Source organism: Poecilia reticulata, chromosome 20, assembly GCF_904066995.2.
Source record: "Poecilia reticulata chromosome 20, P_reticulata-male-v2, whole genome shotgun sequence".
Classification (NCBI taxonomy): domain Eukaryota; kingdom Metazoa; phylum Chordata; class Actinopteri; order Cyprinodontiformes; family Poeciliidae; genus Poecilia; species Poecilia reticulata.
In genome coordinates, this window is record NC_088849.1 from 13187021 (window position 1) to 13205686 (window position 18666).

At 39.6% G+C, this 18666-nt stretch overlaps 1 protein-coding gene across 5 annotated transcripts in view; it reads right to left on the minus strand.

Annotated features, from left to right (window-relative positions):
* The window catches only part of sema5a (sema domain, seven thrombospondin repeats (type 1 and type 1-like), transmembrane domain (TM) and short cytoplasmic domain, (semaphorin) 5A), a 157205-nt gene extending 143776 nt beyond the window's left edge, over positions 1-13429 (minus strand). For 3 of the 5 annotated variants that reach the window (XR_536469.3, XR_536468.3, XM_017301956.2), the window contains exon 1: positions 1752-2411. The gene's annotated coding sequence lies outside the window, so the exon portion shown is untranslated. Of the gene's footprint in view, positions 1-1751; positions 2412-13347 lie in introns of those variants that run through there. The other 2 variants (XM_008438633.3, XM_008438631.3) reach the window with 2 other exon arrangements.
* Positions 13430-18666: the final 5237 nt, after the last annotated feature.

Consider the following 18666-nt stretch of genomic DNA (forward strand, 5'->3'; position numbering starts at 1 on the left):
TATACGCCGCTGAGCATGAGAACTGCTGTGGGGACAAAGCCGCCGGGCAGCTGTGCACAAATGGATGCACAGCATTTCATTTATATGCATTATCTCCTTTAATTTAACATTTTCTCGCTGATCTCCCCAAAGAGTTTCTGAAGGCTGCATCAATGGGGCTTTTTAGACACGTGAATCGCACTCTTAATACTCAAATTCACAGGCTAAGAAATGCTGGAATGAAACTTTCATTCTGCCCTGAATAGTTTAGCAAAACCACAAGTTAACAAATTCAAGGGCAGCTCTTTGCTAGATCATGATAATTTGACAACTTTGAAGTGCTCAGAAGGAATGCAGTAGTTGCAAATAAGTACAAAATACGTGCATTTATTTGCACCGAATCTGTCTTTCAATGGGGCAATGAATCCTGTTCGACTTCTAACCCGTAAAACTTGATGTACTTTGAGAAATTTTGCAAAAAAACAGATTCAATTTATATTTAAATGGAAGTTAGTTTTCTTTTATTTAATGTCATATTAAAGCAAATACTTAAATATGTTTTATAGCAAAATAAAACCGAAAACTTAAACAAAAACAAAATAAGTGTAGGGTTTAGATAGTAGAAACGGACCAGAATGTGTAGCTAAGCATAGCAGCTATCATTTTTAGCTTTTCTCAATTTACTATGCGCTTGTTGCTGCTGAAACGTATTTTTAAGATATTTAAGTTTTATCTAACAATGGTTTCAAAAAAATGAAACCTGCTAAAATGAAAACAAAACTATTTAATATTGATTTAACTAAATAAATACATGTTCAGATGCTGAAACAAATCAAAAAGTAAACAGCTATTTTTGATATTTAATTTCTTTTTGTATCCAGTTTCCTCTTTATCCTCTGTGACATATCTTTTATACTGGTTCTCCTCAATTTGGTGTTGCATTTATTTTATTGAGTAATGGTGTTGCAGGTATTTTATTGAGTAATGGTTTTTCCAGCATAACAGGAAAAGAACTACAAAAAACTACAAGGTAGGAAGATCCCTTCTAGGGAGGAAGGATGAATGCAAAGTCTATGATTGATACAACTAGCTGGTGGGTAACTTTTTCCATTATATGATCACCTTGACCATGTTGTGCTATATTTACGAGGGCATTTGGACTGAATACATCCAAGTCTGAATGTAGAAGTCTGACTGGATTAATTGACCAATTGACTTATTAGCTAAATTTGGAGTTTAGGCAACTGAACACCTTTCTCTTGCAGTCACGTTCATTATAATTGCTGCTACATGGGAGGTGGGGGGGGGGGGGGGGGGGGGAATACGAGTTGACTCCAACCTACCAATGCTGTTTAAACCAACAACTTAAAAATTAAGATGCGAGTTGAAAGGGGGGAAAGCCAGACAGAGCTGCGAGTGTGTTATCGAGTCGACTTCAGCTTCCATAATGGTGATGGCTGCACTCTGCCAGCACCACCATGCGGTCAGTAATTGAAGGGCATGAGGAAAAAACTTCTAAAACTGATTATCTTTGTTATGGGTGGTTCGTGAGCGGGCGTATGTTCGGTGCTTTAATATATAAGCAACAGGATGTCACCGGTAAACCTGAAATGGACTTGAAATCGCCCTTTAGTGACCAAACCAAACCGTGAGCGTATTTAGCAGGAAACCGATGCACAATCCACGTGAGAATGTTCAAATTGTTTAAATACTAGCAATGTAGCGGACACGTATATCGGGCACAACATGATGATAATGTTTTCGTCTCTTACCAAGTAAAGTGCCCAACTCCCGTTCATCTAGCACTGAGCCAAACTGCGTGTCTTGTCCCAGTGAGAAGAGTGGTGGAGGGTAACTGGAAATGAAGAGGAGCTGGAGATGAAATATCCTTACAGCTTATTTGTCTCTGGGAATGACGACCACGTTCAAAAATAATTGTAATAATAATTTTAAAAAAACACACAAAAAAACTCCTTGTCTCTACAGGGATTCCTCTGTGCTCCGTCTCGTCCCTCCGGAGCCAAAGTGTGCTATTTCTGCCCCACGGGGAAGCGCTCACCGGGACCAAGCCGCCCGGCGCACGGTGGTTCGTAATCGGACACCGCACTGTCGCGCTGCGCCACGCAGCGAATGCCTTCACTCCGTGTCGCGTTCGGCTTTTAAACAAAAGAAGCACTTGCACCTTGAACACGCAAGCAAAAAAAAAAAAGAAGAAAAGAAAAAAAAAAACTTTTGTATCTCAGCTATAATGGCTGCTTGTGCAAAGAAAAAGAAAACACAGCCAGAGGAGCGGAGGTGGGCGCTGTGTCCACAATGCCGCTTTCAGTTAAAGCTGCGCAGCTCAGGAGCGAGGTTTTTGTTAGCTGAGCACTGCGCCCCCACTTCGCGCGTCCACTCCGGCGGGGAGGAGAGACGTGGCAGCGACGCACAGCTGTCCTGCAGGTGGAGAGGAAAATAAGTGAAGACCATACAACGATGGAGCAACAAGTGGATTGACGGAGATTTGTTAAGCTAGATTTATTTATTTTTTATTGTGATATATTGAGAGCAAAATCACATTTAATCTGGTTAAAGGTCAGCACCATGGGAACGCTTCATGTGACCCCGGGAGTGTTAAAACAATGGTGTGCGTTGGTGTTGTAGAGCGGAGAAAAGCTTCGCATTCATTCGCAACATGCACTGCGCACATGTTCAGATGAATAAATGTTCTTTTCTTCCTCTTTTAAAAATTCAATATTATTAGAGAAGTTAGTCTTTCGCGCATATCTACAACAGTTGCCCTCTGGTCAGGTGAAACCAGAGGCGTGTTCTATATGTGAAATTTCAAGTGAGGCTGAAGTCAAAAGCCTGAAAGCACCACAACCACTGTGGAACATGGTGATGGGAGCATCATGCTGTGGTACGTCCTTCAATACAGGCCACAAAAGACTTGAAGGAATATTTTGCTAAAGATGCAACCAGGGCTAAAACTGGATGATTTGGATCACAAATTCGTTCCAAAAGGGCCACTGAAAGTCAGCATCACAAATGTGAATATTTAAACCCCTTAGAGCCCACAGTTGCTTTTAGAAGTCAACGAAACAACTTTCATTGTGGCGTTTGACAAATCTGACTTCAAGGAAGAGAGGCAAGAATAATACAAAAATATATATTTTTTAAAATTTCTAAGAAATGTTTGCAGTTTGGGCGAATGTTTCTTGGTCAGACAAGACCGAGGTTGAACTTTCTGGTCTACATGCACAATACTGGAAAGCTAGCACCACACATAACCCTGAACACATCACCGCCCACTGTGAAATAGTGGCAGCATCTGCGGAGATGCTGTTCTTCAGCAAGAGCAGGAGAGCTGGTCACTAGTTGATGTGGGCAGGGTGGACATGAAAACAAAGTAAGAAAAAACTGTTAGAGGAAAAGCCCCCTGAACATACTGCCACTCCATGTGACTATACGTTCACTTCCAATCAAATAGTTTTAAATGAAGATATATCGATGCGTTAGAATGACCCTGCAAAGTCCAGACCTGTAGTCAATTCACAAAATCTGTGGTAAACAAGAGCAAGTCTCACCTGGAATAAACAACAAAGGGTTCAAGAAAATGGAGAAAGTTAACAATGAGACTTAGCTGTTCATCCTGTCTGACTGACCCTGAGCTGTTTTGCTCAAGAAGAACGAGCAAAAATGTAACAGTCTGCATCTACAAAGCTGGTGGAGAGACACCACAAAATCCTCGCAGCTCTGCTGTATTGCCATCAAGGTTGGTGATGTAAAAGACTGACGCAAATCCACACCAATCTTTTCAGATTTTCACTTGACGAACAAGTCTGAAAGCCGTGCAGCATTTCCCTCTCGCTTCACGATGGCGCACTGTCAAAAACCATGCAAATATAGACGCCGCCGTGCCGTTTCTAATAGGGCCTACGACAAGAGGAGAACGGCAGCGTCGGCCGGATGTGACGCTGCGTATTCCAACGGCGAGATCCCCGGTTGCCATTCATCCTCTAATGATTGAATGCTCTCAAATTAACACCTCGCCATCAAGCTGGAAAGACCCGCAGCTCCGGGGCTTTGACAGACAGCTTGTTTCTGTCTCTTTGATGGACACACAGCGGAGTCACCAGCAGCTTGTTAATGCGACTCTATGTTAAACAGGAACGTGCCTTTGTGGATGCCTCTGCTCCCGTGTACCCACATCTAAATTCAAATCAGGTCATTTTCATAAAAATGTTGCAGCCCACATGGGGGAAGTAAAGCTGAGATTTACATTTCAAGTGGCCTCTGTGCAACTCTGGGAAATGCGTAGGGGAACCTTTCCTTATCTGTGGTGGATGCAGGGAGAGAGAGCAGATGTGCTGGATATTAAAGCAGACTGGATGAAGATATGTCAAGCAAAAGGCAGCTGTGATTTAGGAATAAAGATATCTTGCCGAAAGAAAGAGGGGTTGTGCGAGCACTACCAGAATTGACTTTGCACTAGAAAAATCAGCTCAATTGTGTGTATACTTTCATTCATTCCAAGCGCCATGACCTCCACGACTTTTTTGCTTTTTTTTTTTTCCCTTCCTCGCATCAATTGAATTTCTCTCCCTTTTACGCTGCATGGCTTGCTCTCTTTCACAATAGATGTTTTACTCCCTCATGGCCAAACTCACAGAGCTCCAGCTCAACTTCAGAATGAGGCTTTAGTAGCCTGGCTCCACACAGTGAGCAGAATTCATCAGTAAAAACAATGGAGTGGCTTTGAACGCGCCATCAGACACAGAGATGGATGACGGTACATTAGCCCATGATTGGAGCCATGAGACGGATGGAAACAAAGATGCGACTCCTCTCAGGTCTTTGGAGATGTGTATGTTGTTGTACTGCTGGGCAGAAGCTCCCCACAGTTCACCTTATCGCCATAAATCATGTCCCTATGCTGCGTTTCGTCCTGCGGTTTCTATTGAAAGTGCACCGAGTCTACTTTTTTTTCTTTTTTAAATATGATCAAAAACAATAGATCGCCACAAGATGAATTTATTTCAACCCAAAAAAAGGGTAAAACAATATAAATATTTTTGTTAATTTTGTCAACAGCAGCCTTAACATGTAGCCGTAGTCTCAACAGGATGACTTCAATTAGAGCGTATTTGTGTATTGGAAAAGTCTGGACTAGGGGGTCAGCAAACTTTCCAATAAAAATTTTGCTCCTCTATTGCAAAATAAATATAACAAAATGAATCACTAAACTTTTGCAAAAGAAAAAAAACAGGAATGTAGGCAGCAGACTTGAAATACAAAGCATCTACTTTGAAAATGAAAAACATTAATTTACTTTTAAAAGCCTTGCACTATTGCACCCCTTCTCTTGTAGATGCTCTGTACAGATAAAGCATAAAAACAGACAGAACAAAAGCAATCCTTTCTTTTTGCCTTTGAATTAAAAACATTTCTGATTTGATTTTTGTCAGAGCCACAGTGTAGAGGTCAGAGAGCCATAATTGGCTCTGGAGCTGCAGATTTTAGACCCCCTGACCTCGACCTACGGTAAATCTAATTGAAATTTTCTTTTTGCAAGGCTCAAAAACTGATGTTTGCTGACTTACTCTGTCCAATCTGACTAAGCTTAAATTATTTAGTAAACCCAAACAAGCATTTCGTTACACCTCAACATGCAAAAAGCAAGTAGAGACTTGCAGCTAAAGACTTCTTGCAGTAGTTGCACATTCTGAAAATTAAACTATCATTTTCCTTCAACTTATTCACCATTTTCTGTTGATCTCCTACATAAAATTTCAATAAAATATAAATAAAATGCTCGGTTGACGTTTGTGGTTCTTGAAATTACAAAACACGGAAACTTTTGCAGGGTTTCAATATTCTAACATTGCGCTATAGTTTCAAAGACATGTTGAGCTAAATATTCCAACGCATTCTCTCTCATTTCTGTTTATTTGTCGTTTTGTTTACCGACTGTAAGCTCTTGCACTGGCAATGAATTATGTGCATGTTATTAGTGACTGTAAAGAGCGATTGAAGGAGGAGACGCCAGCAGCCGGCCAAGTTCAGTGCTTTCGTGCCAATTCTTAGTTGACCGTAGCCAAGACCCCATATTCCTTCTGTCAAACAGGCCATCTGTCATGCTGTTTTCTGCCATATCATGTCCCAGGTCAGCCCGCACCTTGCAAACACATTCGGCCAATCATAACCGCCAACGGGTACATAGAGAATATGCCCTCTCACTGACACTCAGAGAGAATATTTTCACACGTTGAGGCTGAAATACGACGGCTGCAAAAAGAAAAAAACAAAAAACGAGCGACACGTGAGGTTTTGCCCGACTCGGGTTGCAAACGGAGGTGAAGGTGCAGGTGAGGTGAGGGGAGCAGGAGACGGTGTTTAAAGACAGGGCAGGGGTGCATGACTATGAAAAGATAGTAAGGGTGAGGGAGAAGAGCTGGCCAGCTGTGAAAGACTGCAGTCATTTCTCACTCTCGGCTCCATACCTGCAGACTCAATGAGCCGTTCCCGTGCTGCAGCAGGGCCAAAGCCGTGCGATTTCTCAGGCTCATTCAGCCTTGCCACGCCTTGCAGAAACAGACGCACCCAGGACCTTGTAGTGCCAAGACTCTGCAAATCTACTTCCCCCCCGCTACGATTCGCCGAGTGAAAGATTGAGCAATGACACTGTGACATTTAAGGGTGTCGGATCATGTGTCGGGCGAGCGCGAGCTCGTCGGTGTCACCAACAGCAACAATGTTTTAGATTTGAATTCATCAAATAAGTAAATGAGGCCATGTTTAGATATTCTTGTATTTAGTCATACAGCCTGGTTTTGTGGCATTTTCTGCATCCTATTCAGAACCAGGTCACGAAGGCAAGAGTGAGTGCAGGGGTCTGCAGATGTTCATTATATCCTGTCATATTTTCAGGCAGACACAAGGGTTCTTAAACAAATCAAGAGATGTACATTTTCCAGCGGATTTCGGTTCCGACCAGACGCGTTTAGTGAGGGGATAGATGTGTCCAAAATCATTTTTCTTACATGGAGAAGAACGTTATCAAAAACTGACAAACAAATTACAGTGAATATCACATTTCCTTTTGACACCACTAGGAAAAAAAGGTCTAAAAAGCATCTAAATATTTGCTTAATCAAAATCTCAAGCGGCCCATTAATTGATGCTCCTGGCTAATTTTCAGCTTGGTGATCCGTTTTGTGGATCTGGATATATATTTTCAATCATTCTGATGTTAAAAGTCCCAACTCAGCTTCTTCATCTTCACCATAAGTGCCAATAAGTGTGTCAGAAACTGTAACAGTGACTCTGCTCCTCAACGAGCCCCTCTTCATTTTTATTTCTTAGCATCGTTCAGTAAAAGAAATAACCCTCCAAAATCTCTCAAAACACTTTTGACATGTTTGAAGAAGTCGAATCATTATATGCCATGGATGAGCTCCAAAACTCTTCTGAAGCATAGTTATCACATATTTATTTTTATTTTTTTAAACACACTCCACTCCGAGGCTTTTTGTTGTGTTTTATGAAAAAGTAAAGAGGTTTACTGGTTAATCTTTACGGAAGACTTCCGTCTCGTAGCATTAAATCCAAATGAGAAAAAGCAATCAACCATCAAGAAACAAAAGCAATCCTAGTCTAGGTAAACAACACAATAATTGTTGGAAATTTAATCAGAATTGTCGCATACACTCCAGAGCTTTTGAAAAGGCCTTGAGTTGAGGCATGATGACTTGCACTCCAGCAGATAACGTTCCTCAGATTGCCAAAACATGCAATATTTATGATTCGGAAGTGTTGTGATCAAGAACCTGTCTGGATGAATGTCGCTGCATTGCATCGCAGCACCCTTTAATGTCAAGTTAAGCAATCTCATTCTGCTAGTCGTAAACTCAGTAAGCTTTCGAAATGTAATTAATTTATGAGTAGTGCTAAGCCCTGAATGCACAATTGTCTTTTTACTCCTATTGAATGATTACACGTCTCAGACCTTATATAATAGAGAAGCTACTCTCCCGGTAATGGATAGTCTCACTTCAGATTTTGATTTGGAATATTCTAAGATTAATTGCAGGGTTGGGGAAGTTAATAAAATCAGCTTCGGTACCGAATGTGCAAACTGCAACCTGTATATTTTCCAAAGCCTCTTCCAACTCGGGCTCAGAACCTGGTGATATCCTGTTAGGCAGCTTCTGCAATGAGACGCCTGAGACAGTGAGAGACACAGAATTAGAGTCATAACAGAATCACAGCACCAAAAAGCTCCAGCAATGTTACAATGTAGAAAAAAACTAATTCTACAACACAAAAATATGCTGGAACCACTTAACAAATAAGCAGAAAAACATTGCGTTTAATTTAAATACAAAATTAAAATAATGCCAACATGATGTTGAGAAGGCAGCATTTTAGGCAGTAAGAACATGCAACAGAAGCGAACATCGGGAAACCTACTTTATTGGCAGAGAAAGTTAACTTTCTCTGCCAATCTGCCAATAAAGTAAGTTAATCTATGGATACTGTATGGAGCTGAAAGTATCTGTGTGTAGGATACGGGACGTGTATATGTGGTTCCGACTGAGCTGTTGAGAATCCGGTTACTTTAGCAACACCCAGCTGTGCGTAGGCCCTCACTGATGCAAGTCTGAGCTGTCCAAGCTTGGAGTGCACGAAACACTAAAAAGACACTGCGCCGACTCCAAAATATCTCTTACCTGCGTAAAAAAAAAATAAAAATGTCTCAAGATTCCATTGCTTCTCAAACATCTCAGGATTCACTGCAAAAGAGAAATTGATCCAAAACTGGTCCAAACGTTAAGCCTGTCGCTGATAACAAAATTAAGTTGTCAGTTTGAGGAAAGTGAGCGACTTCCTGGCTTGTTTCTTCACAAATTTTGTCGTTTCAGAAAATGGAAGAAACGACAGCACATTTCTATTTTCATTTTTTCTCTCCCTTACTCACAGCTTTTTGTTTCGAGAAACCAAAAGCCTGTAATTAGGGTACGTTACGAGCTTTCGGGGAAAACACTTTACTAGCAAAGTCAAAGCAAATTAGGATTTAGTTTGATACCCAAAGGTACTATTCTCATAAAAAGACCAACTAAGACAGAGAAGCGTTCCTTCGGGTGTACCTTCACTGTGTTTATGCAGATGAATGGGATTCCGTATTGTTCCGAGTTAATATTTTCTTTATATTTAAACTCGTATTCTTGCTTAAACATGTCTATAGCAAGGGAAAATAACGCTTGAACAGATGGACCCAATTGCCACTGCTCACAACATCAATAAGGAAGTTTACTTCATCTATATCCTACCCCTGGTGTGTCTGGCCCTCATCAGTCTGTTATAATGGTCTCTGGATGTGTTATATAGTAGTTTTAGGGCAGAATCCATCCAAAAGGTAGTGAGCAAATGGACAGGAGTGAGGTAATAAAATGCAGGGCCAGAGTCCAGGGGGTCATCTCTCTCGTTTTCTGCTGATATTCTGGCTGGACGTATTTGTCTTTGTCCTCCCCTCTGAGGTCCATGATGGATAGCAAAAAGAATATGGCTGATGGTGAAATATTTCCTCTTCTTTTAGGGTCTTCTTTTTCTCCCTTTTTCTTTTTTTTTTCCCCCGGAAGATCACCATTAGCAAAGTGGCAAAGTTAAGGGTTGGAGAGATGAACTCTGGGAAATTCAATCATGGGAATTGAAGGTTTGGAGGCGTGAGGTCTTGGCCCCATGGGCGGCTTGGAGATTGCTTCAGATTAATTAATGTCAAAAAATGGAGCGGGTTCAGGCCGTAGAGCACAATTAGATATGGGACTGCTGGGCATGATGTTCACTATTCAGTGTGAAAAAAAAAAGGAGAAGAAGAGGTGATGCCTGCTGATATTTCCCCCTGTGTGTGCGAGGAGGTTATTTCAAATTTGGAGTTAGTAATTTTGAGCATTGAGAAGTTATTTAAGTGGAAATGGTTTGGGCAAAATCTGCCCATGGCTAAATAGACAGAAAAATACAGACGCTTATGAGTGTACTCAAGCTGCATAACCATGCAATGAAAAGTAAGCAGAACCAACTCTGTCTCCTGTAAAATACAACACGCTGAGGGTTAAGTGGTGGTTAAAAGGGGGATAACATTCAGTTAGAATGTGCAAATGTTTTTTTTTTTTTCTAAAGCCTTAACTATACAATCAGTTTGGGTTTCTGTGTAAATACACCCCAAACCTCTGCAATCAAGTCTGGCTCAACTTTATCTCATTCCTGATATTTCAAAATTTAACCTAACCTTCAAGCAAATTCGCATTCAACTTTAGTCGCTTCCTAAATTTTTTGGGCACAGACAGTACACCGCTTTATGAGCAGCCTTAGATTGGACAGGTGAATAAGCTGCATCCTGCTCCATTTACTCCACGGGGAACTGGAGTAAATCGTTCGCCATCACTTTTCACAGGGAACAAAAATAAATCCTCCAGTTTTCAGCTCCGGAAAAGCCATTTGTTTGCTTCGGCACCATCCTGCGGTTGCGGGTGACTGCTCCGACCTCTCACCACATGGCGCTCACTGTCCTCTGGAGTGCACACATCCACACATCTCTGTGCTCGCAAACAGAGGGGCACAAGGATCACGGTAATGTTTCACACAAAAAGCACACACGAGATTTTCGTCTCCGCTCCACCTGATTTGACTTGCGCTTTCGTTCCTTGGATCAAACTCCAGAAGATCTAGAGATTTTGTCTTGCGTAGCAACACAAAGTAGCAAAGGACTGGGAAGTAGAAGAGAAGTGATATAAGGTTTTACATTTTTTTCCCACAAATAATAAAAGCTGGAATTTTCTAATTAAAAAATGTGGTGTGCTTTTGCATTTCCCCCCCTTCTGCTGCAATATCCTTTAATAAGACCCAGTGCAACCAATTGCCTTCATCGGTCACCATATTAGTAACGCAGGTTATGCAACAGTATCTCAAGCTTTGAATATGTCATTGAATCCTATGCAATCCTTTAATCTAAAAATGAAAAGGCTGTAGCACAACTGTAAGCCTACCAACACATGGCAACTCACCTGTACTAAGAGACCACCCTAAGAGCCAACAGGCCTGTGGAGCAGCTGCAAGGAGGAACCTGTCAACAGCAAAACTTTTTCTGATGCACTCCACACTCCACAAAGAAAGCAATAAGAAATCATATTCATATTTATTGCTTTGCAGAAGCAAAGCAAAACCGCCTGTGTGGCAGAAAACCTACACCGCACATCATCTTGAACACCACAGACCATAGGAATGTCTCCACAGGGACAGAGCAGTAGGTGATTCTACAAAGAATTCAATCAGGGATACTGACTATAGACACAAGGCAGTCTAATTCAGAATTTGATTCAACCAAGAAGATGTTTATCTTCCACATCACAATTATGCACAATTACGTTTTAAAACACAGAAGCTTTTAGCTGCAAGATGGCACGTTGAAAAAATAAAATGAAATTAGCTAAGCACTATAAAGTAAAATAGCTTTTTGAACTGATTTCCATAAACGGCGCCCAAGAGATAACTGCCAACTCTTACAAAAGCAAGCAAAACATGTATAAAATGATGCTAATCAAACTCATTACTGGGATATTATAATTTCTTGTTATTCTCTGTAATCTACAGCCTGCTTTAATAACGAGCCTAGATGCAGAAAAGCTACTTATTAGAGAGCGCGCTCCATTAGAAATATAGATATCCATCATGTCTGCCCCTCGCCCGTAGCGGCCAGCTGCGAAGGACTGCAACGCGCTTTCCATGCTTCTCATGAGAAACGAACCTTGTTGACAGGTGGGGGAGGGGGGGGTAGGACGCCTCGGTGATTGTTTTCGTCCCACGTTGGACAAGTTAATTAATTTCAATTACCGGCTTCTCGTGTTGAAGGCTAGAAGTCAGAGCTGGGAAGAATTTTGTCAAGAAGGTTGTCTCAGTTTTATTATTCCATTTATCAAAGAAGACATAGGCATACACCTGAGAGAGAGAGAGCTTTGACTTTTTTTCCCCCTCTCATGCAGTTGTAGGTGCTGCTCTGCCTACAAAAATAAAAGGTTATGAAGCAAGAATAATCCAAAAAGCATTAGTTAATGGAGGAATCGGCTTGTTTTCCCAGAATTTTAGACCATTGTGAAAAAAAAAGAAAAAAAAAGCAAAACCTTTATGGCTTCTGCTTTGAAAGTTCCCTCACTCCAGGAGTCATTTTCAGCCTTTCCTATCTTTGAGACATGCCTTTGGAAAAGATGAAAGTAAATGTCTAAGCTCTTCAGTCAGGGTCAAGTCAAAATGGAGAGTGTTCAAATGTCTAAAAGCAGGAATTTGAAGGAGAACAAGAGACTTTCAAAGGATTGTAATGGCTAAATTGGCAGCAGCAGCCATGCTGAATTATTTTGGACTAAATTAAGCGACGCTATCTGGCTTCTTTTAAAGTATAACGTCTTTTTTCTATCAAAGCTCCCATGAATGTAACAACCGTCTAAGCTGAACAAACTAATCATCATGGATTAGGCAAAAAGCTTGAGTGCTAGTAAAAATAGAAGGACACATGAAAAACTTTGAAACAATATGGACAGAATTGGTAAAAAGGCAAAGAGACTGCAAACTTGTTAGATGTGTCATGGTGTCGAGCTTTCCCATTTTAATGTCCATCAAAATTTTCCATTTTCATTTGATCAGAAACAATAAAAATGTCTTCTATTTGATTGCCATTTTATTTTACAGGCTTGTTAGCGTTCGTGTCATGTTTTGAGGTTTCTGAGAGTGAGGGCTTTGACAATTTGCCCAGGCTAAGACACTTATGCGTACATGTAGCTTTGCGAATTCTTAGAAACACATTCAAACCTGTAAAATGTTCCAAACTGTATTTTGGTAATAGTAATAAGCAAAGTAATAATGATGGAAACGCTTTTCATTTAATGACATCCAAGAACATATGTGCTTTACAAGGAGATTTGAGAATTAGCGTTCTGGTGATTTTCCCTGTGAGGCGTCATAGATCAGCAGGCAAGTTTTTGAACAAAGTGATTAATTTATAGTGATTGCCATGCAAGAGAAAACTGAATATCACACTGAATGTTAATAGTTCACTGATATTTCGTTGTGAAGATTCTATTTATATGCCACTTGTCCCTTAAACGTATTTCTAATTTATTTAATCTTTTCATAGTTGGCAATGCTTTAATTTTAACATTTCTGTTGTAACTTTACTTCACGCACTATCCCGAGTTTGTTTGTGTTAGCATTGTGTTGGAGTATACATCCATGTGTTAGCTCTTCTATGTAGAGCTAACACTACTGAACTATTAAATAATTTAGAATTTTTCTTCTGTTACAAGATAAATTATTTCTGGCTGTTTCTTTGTTTATACTCACCATTGTTTGTCCCATTGTTCAAATCCTACATCCAGAACAGGTGCATTCAGGGGCCGGCCAAGCACTTCCTGTTCGCCATATTGGTTTATGATGTCACTGATTACATCACCAGGTGCGACCAAATGGAGGGGTTTTCTTTTGTTTATTGTCTTTTTTTTTGTTCCATTTCAAAAGCACTTTGAATTGCCTTGTTGCTGAAAATGTGCTATATGAATAAAATTACCTTAACCTTACCTTTAAAGCTTTTGAGTTGTACTATATTAAGTGTTTTATTTTTGCAGATCATTTAGTTTTCTAAATGACTTTGTCAATAAGATTAATGATGCTTCTTTGTTTAGATTTTGTTGTTTGGTTTACCCTGATTATTAACGGTACAAACTAATGAGGTGCAGTTGTGTCTTCAGTTCTGTACAAGATTTTGGCTACTGAAAGGTTTATAGGCTGGCAGGGAACCAGGATGTCAGGAAATAAAATCCATTAAGAGGAAACGTAGACTGTGTGCTGATGCTGTTTACTTATCACTTTCCTTGACACTTTTACAACAGTACTTCACATCCATCTGGATATTTTTAACACTAATGCAGACTGCTTATGTCAGACCCAGCAGCCAGCCTTGAAGTTGTCATTTATTTGCCTTTACAGCCTACCTTTCCAGCACTTCAACAAAATACCAGCATGAATGAAATGCTATTGTTATACAAATTGATTGGGGATAAAATAAATGTCCTTATGTCCTTGTTAATGCTACTGGACTGTAGAGGGGGGATGGGGGAAAAGTTATACTATTGAACAATTAATTAAACAATCAATCAGTCTGACATGATTCATTTACCTTCCAGTGAAAGGTTGTTATTATTATTACATACCAGGAGTTTTTTTTTCCCTCGGTGCTGTGATTTATGCTTGAATCAAAGATGATGTACACAGAATCTAAATGCTATCAGAAAATCATCGTGAGCTACAAATAAGTGTATATTTATTATTATACACAACATACACTTCAATGTAGATATCGATTAGCCTGCCAACCTCCAACAAATATAAGGATAGACAATAGGAACACAAATCTTAAGAATGAAACGATGTGTCTGAATATCTAAGACTTTGATGTTTGGATGGGTGAGGTTTGGGGTTTAACGTATGAATTAAATAGCAGATAAAAAAACAAGTTTACTTGATGTGTTTGAGGTTCCCTAGTGAATAATAATGGGATGCACTCTCTCTGGATTTTCACAGAAAAAAAATTAAATAAATCTGTTCTTATGAGTGCTTGCAAAGAGAAGTCGCTGGAAGGTTACAGGCAGACAAACAGGGAAAGTGGACAAAACAAAACAAAATAAAGGAGACAAATACTTTCCTTGGTTGTGGTTGACCAGGCCAGGATGGAAAAGATGAATTGAGCTACATCTAAGCTCTAAATGAAGTAAGAAAGTCCAGAAGTAAATGGTTGACAAAAACCTTAAACGAGGCGGTGGTACTACAATTTAAGTAGCTCATAAATAAGTAAATACTCCAAACAAACAATGCCAGCAACACCATGACGCTAGTTAGTGTGCAGCAAAGTCTGTCAATTTAAATGACTAAGGTACAACTCAATTCATTTCACTGATAAGACAATGACATCAAACATTTATTTGACGATTAATTTTTAACCTTTGTATTTTTAAAATGCAAACCAAAAAGATGACATTTCTTATCATTTTTATTATATTTAGTGAAAGAATAAGCATGGTAAATTCAATTTAGAGGTTGCAGGGATGTCATGTTCAATATTAAAGCACCAGTGTCAGCTTTTTTTTTTTTTTTTTTTTTGAAAAATAAAACCATCTCAGATTTAAATCTTGCACTTCTGGACTTAGAGAAGTCCAAAAAATAAAGTAAAAAAAAAGAGAGATAAATGCAAAGGATCTCAAATAACTGCTGAATCCTCATGTCTCAAGAGGGATATTATTGTGATGGTTTAATTAGAGGTGTTATGACCTTACTTAATGTGAACGTGTCCAAAGGGAAGCATAAGAAGGAAAGAGGGACCATGTGGATAGAAGAACTTGCAGATTTTGAGATTTTCCATTTCATGCTGACCAGTGAGAGCCTATGCATTATAGAGTGAGAGCATAAGTATATGAAAGTGATAATAAATGTGTGCTCGAGGAGAATATATGTATGGGAGTATGCCAGAATGAATTATGGCCTACATGGCCCCCCATAGATATGTAAACTGCTGTAACAACACTTCCAAAAACTGATGAGACAGCAGAATTGTCACAACGAGGTTTCCTCCCCGCTCTCAAAATAACAGGGATAACTTATTGAATGTGGCAAACACAACAAGTTCACTGAGCCTTATGTCATCTCTGTTGTAGGTTTGTCTGCGTGAAGCCAAGCAGCAGCCATGGGAAAATGGAAAAAGACGTCAGGACCTCATTTAAAACCAAACGTCATCAAGAACAAAAAAAAATTAGTAGAACTTCACTGGGAATTATTTCAACATTCAAAATCAGCTTCCTCAACGTCCATCAGTGCTCAATATCTGGTTCTACATGTCATACGTTTTGCTAACTGTGAAAAAGGGAATACCATTCTGGTTTCCTTTCACAGAATACAGTTAGCTTCTGGGGTGGTTTGTTTTTTGTTTGTTTTGTTTTTCTTCACTATTTTCCTTTGAATCATTTAAGACCAAGACTAATGAAAATTACAAGCTGTTTGCAACAGATTTAGAGAATTAATATTTATTTCCCATGCTTTATGTATAATTTAAGCATTCACCAGATTCATTAGCGTTTAGAGAGCAATAAAGCAGGGCTTCTGGACTCATTCCTCACTCTCAAACCAATCATTTCCAGACGTTCTTATATGATCAAAGTTTGCTAAGCAGTCCTCGGCGGTGGGACCATTCCTAGATATGAAGCAGGAAAAATAAGTATTAAAAAATGCAAAGGTTTTTCCTCAGTAAATGTATGTCTAATAGGATTTACTGACCTGAAATGCACACATGCAAAAACCAACAAAAACAAATTAGTCCATGGACTGTAATAAAATGAAATGGCACAGGGAAGAATTAAATCTTTCTGAAATTGATCTAATACATTTTGAAAAAAAAAAAAAAAAGGCTTAGGGCCTAATTTGTAATAACAACTCTAAAGACTCTCTTCACATCTTTAAGGTTTTGGCAGCTATTTTCTCTATGGTCATTGATTTTCAATTTAATTCAAGTGGCTTGATTGAGAGGATCACTATCTAAAACAATTTAAATATTCCCTGGGCTGTGTGTGTGTGTGTGTGTGTGTGTGTGTGTGTGTGTGTGTGTGTGTGTGTGTGTGTGTGTGTGTGTGTGTGTGTGTGTGTGTGTGTGTGTGCGTGCGTGCGTGTGTGTGTGTGTGGATCATTGTCTTCATTGTTTTATTTCCGCATTCAAGAATGTTTTGATACATTTCCCCACTCATGATAAAGTTACATATAATATTCCCATACACTTTTCTAAAGCCCCACACCATGACATGCTCATCATCTAACCCTGTTTTATTGAGTTTTTTGGGGAGATGTGCAGCATCATTCCTCCTCTAAGCACAGTGTGCAAAGCAATTGAAAAAAAATAATAATTCCGTTTTGGTCTTGTTTAACTAGACTTCATTTTAGTGTTCAGTGGCAAAAATGAAATGAGTTTCAGCATGTTTTCTCCTCAGCAGTGGCGTCTCTCACACTAAGTGAGTAAAGAGGCCGCTGCCGTTAAGTGCACTGTTCAACGTTTTGAGTGAAAAACCGTAACTCCAATTTCAAGATCTTTCTGAAGTTTTCAATGAATGGCCATTGGCTCTTGGATAAATATTCTTTTATTTTCAGACTGACTGCTTTATTGTGACATTATGTACTTTCAACCTCTGGATTATGGTCCCCATGGTGCTTCAGTTTGGGAATACCTCTCTGCACAAAGCTTTTGAAGGTCTTGAAAGAGCTCTTTGTTTTTATCCATCAGGAGATGTTTTCTATTAGCTAATTTGTAATAAGAACCCTTTTTTACAGGCCATTAACTGTGATTAAAGCAGCTGCTATCAATTTGCACTGTCAGAGCTCAGGGTCGCTTTATAAATACTATCAGATTTCAGGTGATTTCTTAATGTATTACCTTCATATATTCAGTACTTTTATTATACATAACACAATTTATTTAGATTTTTCTTGCATATTCGGATTACCTGGGTTGCTACTGACTTAAAGACTGAATTTCATGTGAATAACTCCATCGAAAGGAATAAAACAGTTGACATGTCTAAAACCTATTGTAGATGTTATTACACATTTCAAGCAGTAAAATGTGAATTATAGAATTATATAATTTACTGAGAAATAACGGAATAGAATAGAATCGCTTTATTTATCCCAAAGGGGAGATTGAATGGGCAAAGAGCAGATAAATAAGAAGAAGTTAAGTAATAATACAAAGCTAAGAGTTAAAAAAAAATGTGACTGGAGCAACCAAACAAAAGCCACCTATTTCCGATGCCTGCCTTGTCGAGCCAAGCACACATTTCTCACTTCAACAATACATGCATTACCATAATAGCTACATGGAACACCATCAACTCCTAAATTGATTGCTTAATTGTTCAGAATACTCGAACTGCACCCTAATGACCGCCGAACGTCGCCTCGGGGATTGTAGGATTTGTGTCAACATTTCTCCATGCCGTCTCATTCATTCCCTCCTTTCTGTTTCGCTTCTGCAAAGCGTGAAGCATGAGATTGGATTTACAGTGTAATGGAATAGAGCGCTTTGTTTCCCCTTCGCGAGAGACAAGGATAGCGCTGATAAAACGCTCCGGCTTGGCCGGCTGGAAAGAAGCTGATCAGAGGCTTTGCAAACAGGAAGGTAGATTGGCGTGTTTTCCCACGACTTGTTAAATTTGCTTTTCTAAAAACAATTTTGGTCTTCGTGGCCTGCGTTGCCGCCGATTCGCTCCGTTGTCTGTCTCCGGCTAGAGTTTGGCGGGAGAGCAGGAGTAAATAAAAGTGGCTATCAACAGGCGATGAAAGGCTCCGATATGACAGGCGTTGTGTTTTGCCTAAAACAAAAGCCTGCAGCGAGGTCCACGTTGAAACAAACATGATGAAATCCATGCTCCTTGCTTCAGCTCATTGTCGTTGGAAGCTGTGATGAGGATTACTCAGCGCTCGTGCCATCCCAGTGTGAAATGTAATCATACGGAATAAAATTAAGCTTCTCTTCTAAGAGAAGTCAAGAATAACCGTTTTTCAACATACCTAGCCTTTTCAGTTCTTTGCGCTGGCTTTCATGTTCACCGAATAGAGTGCCGCTATCAG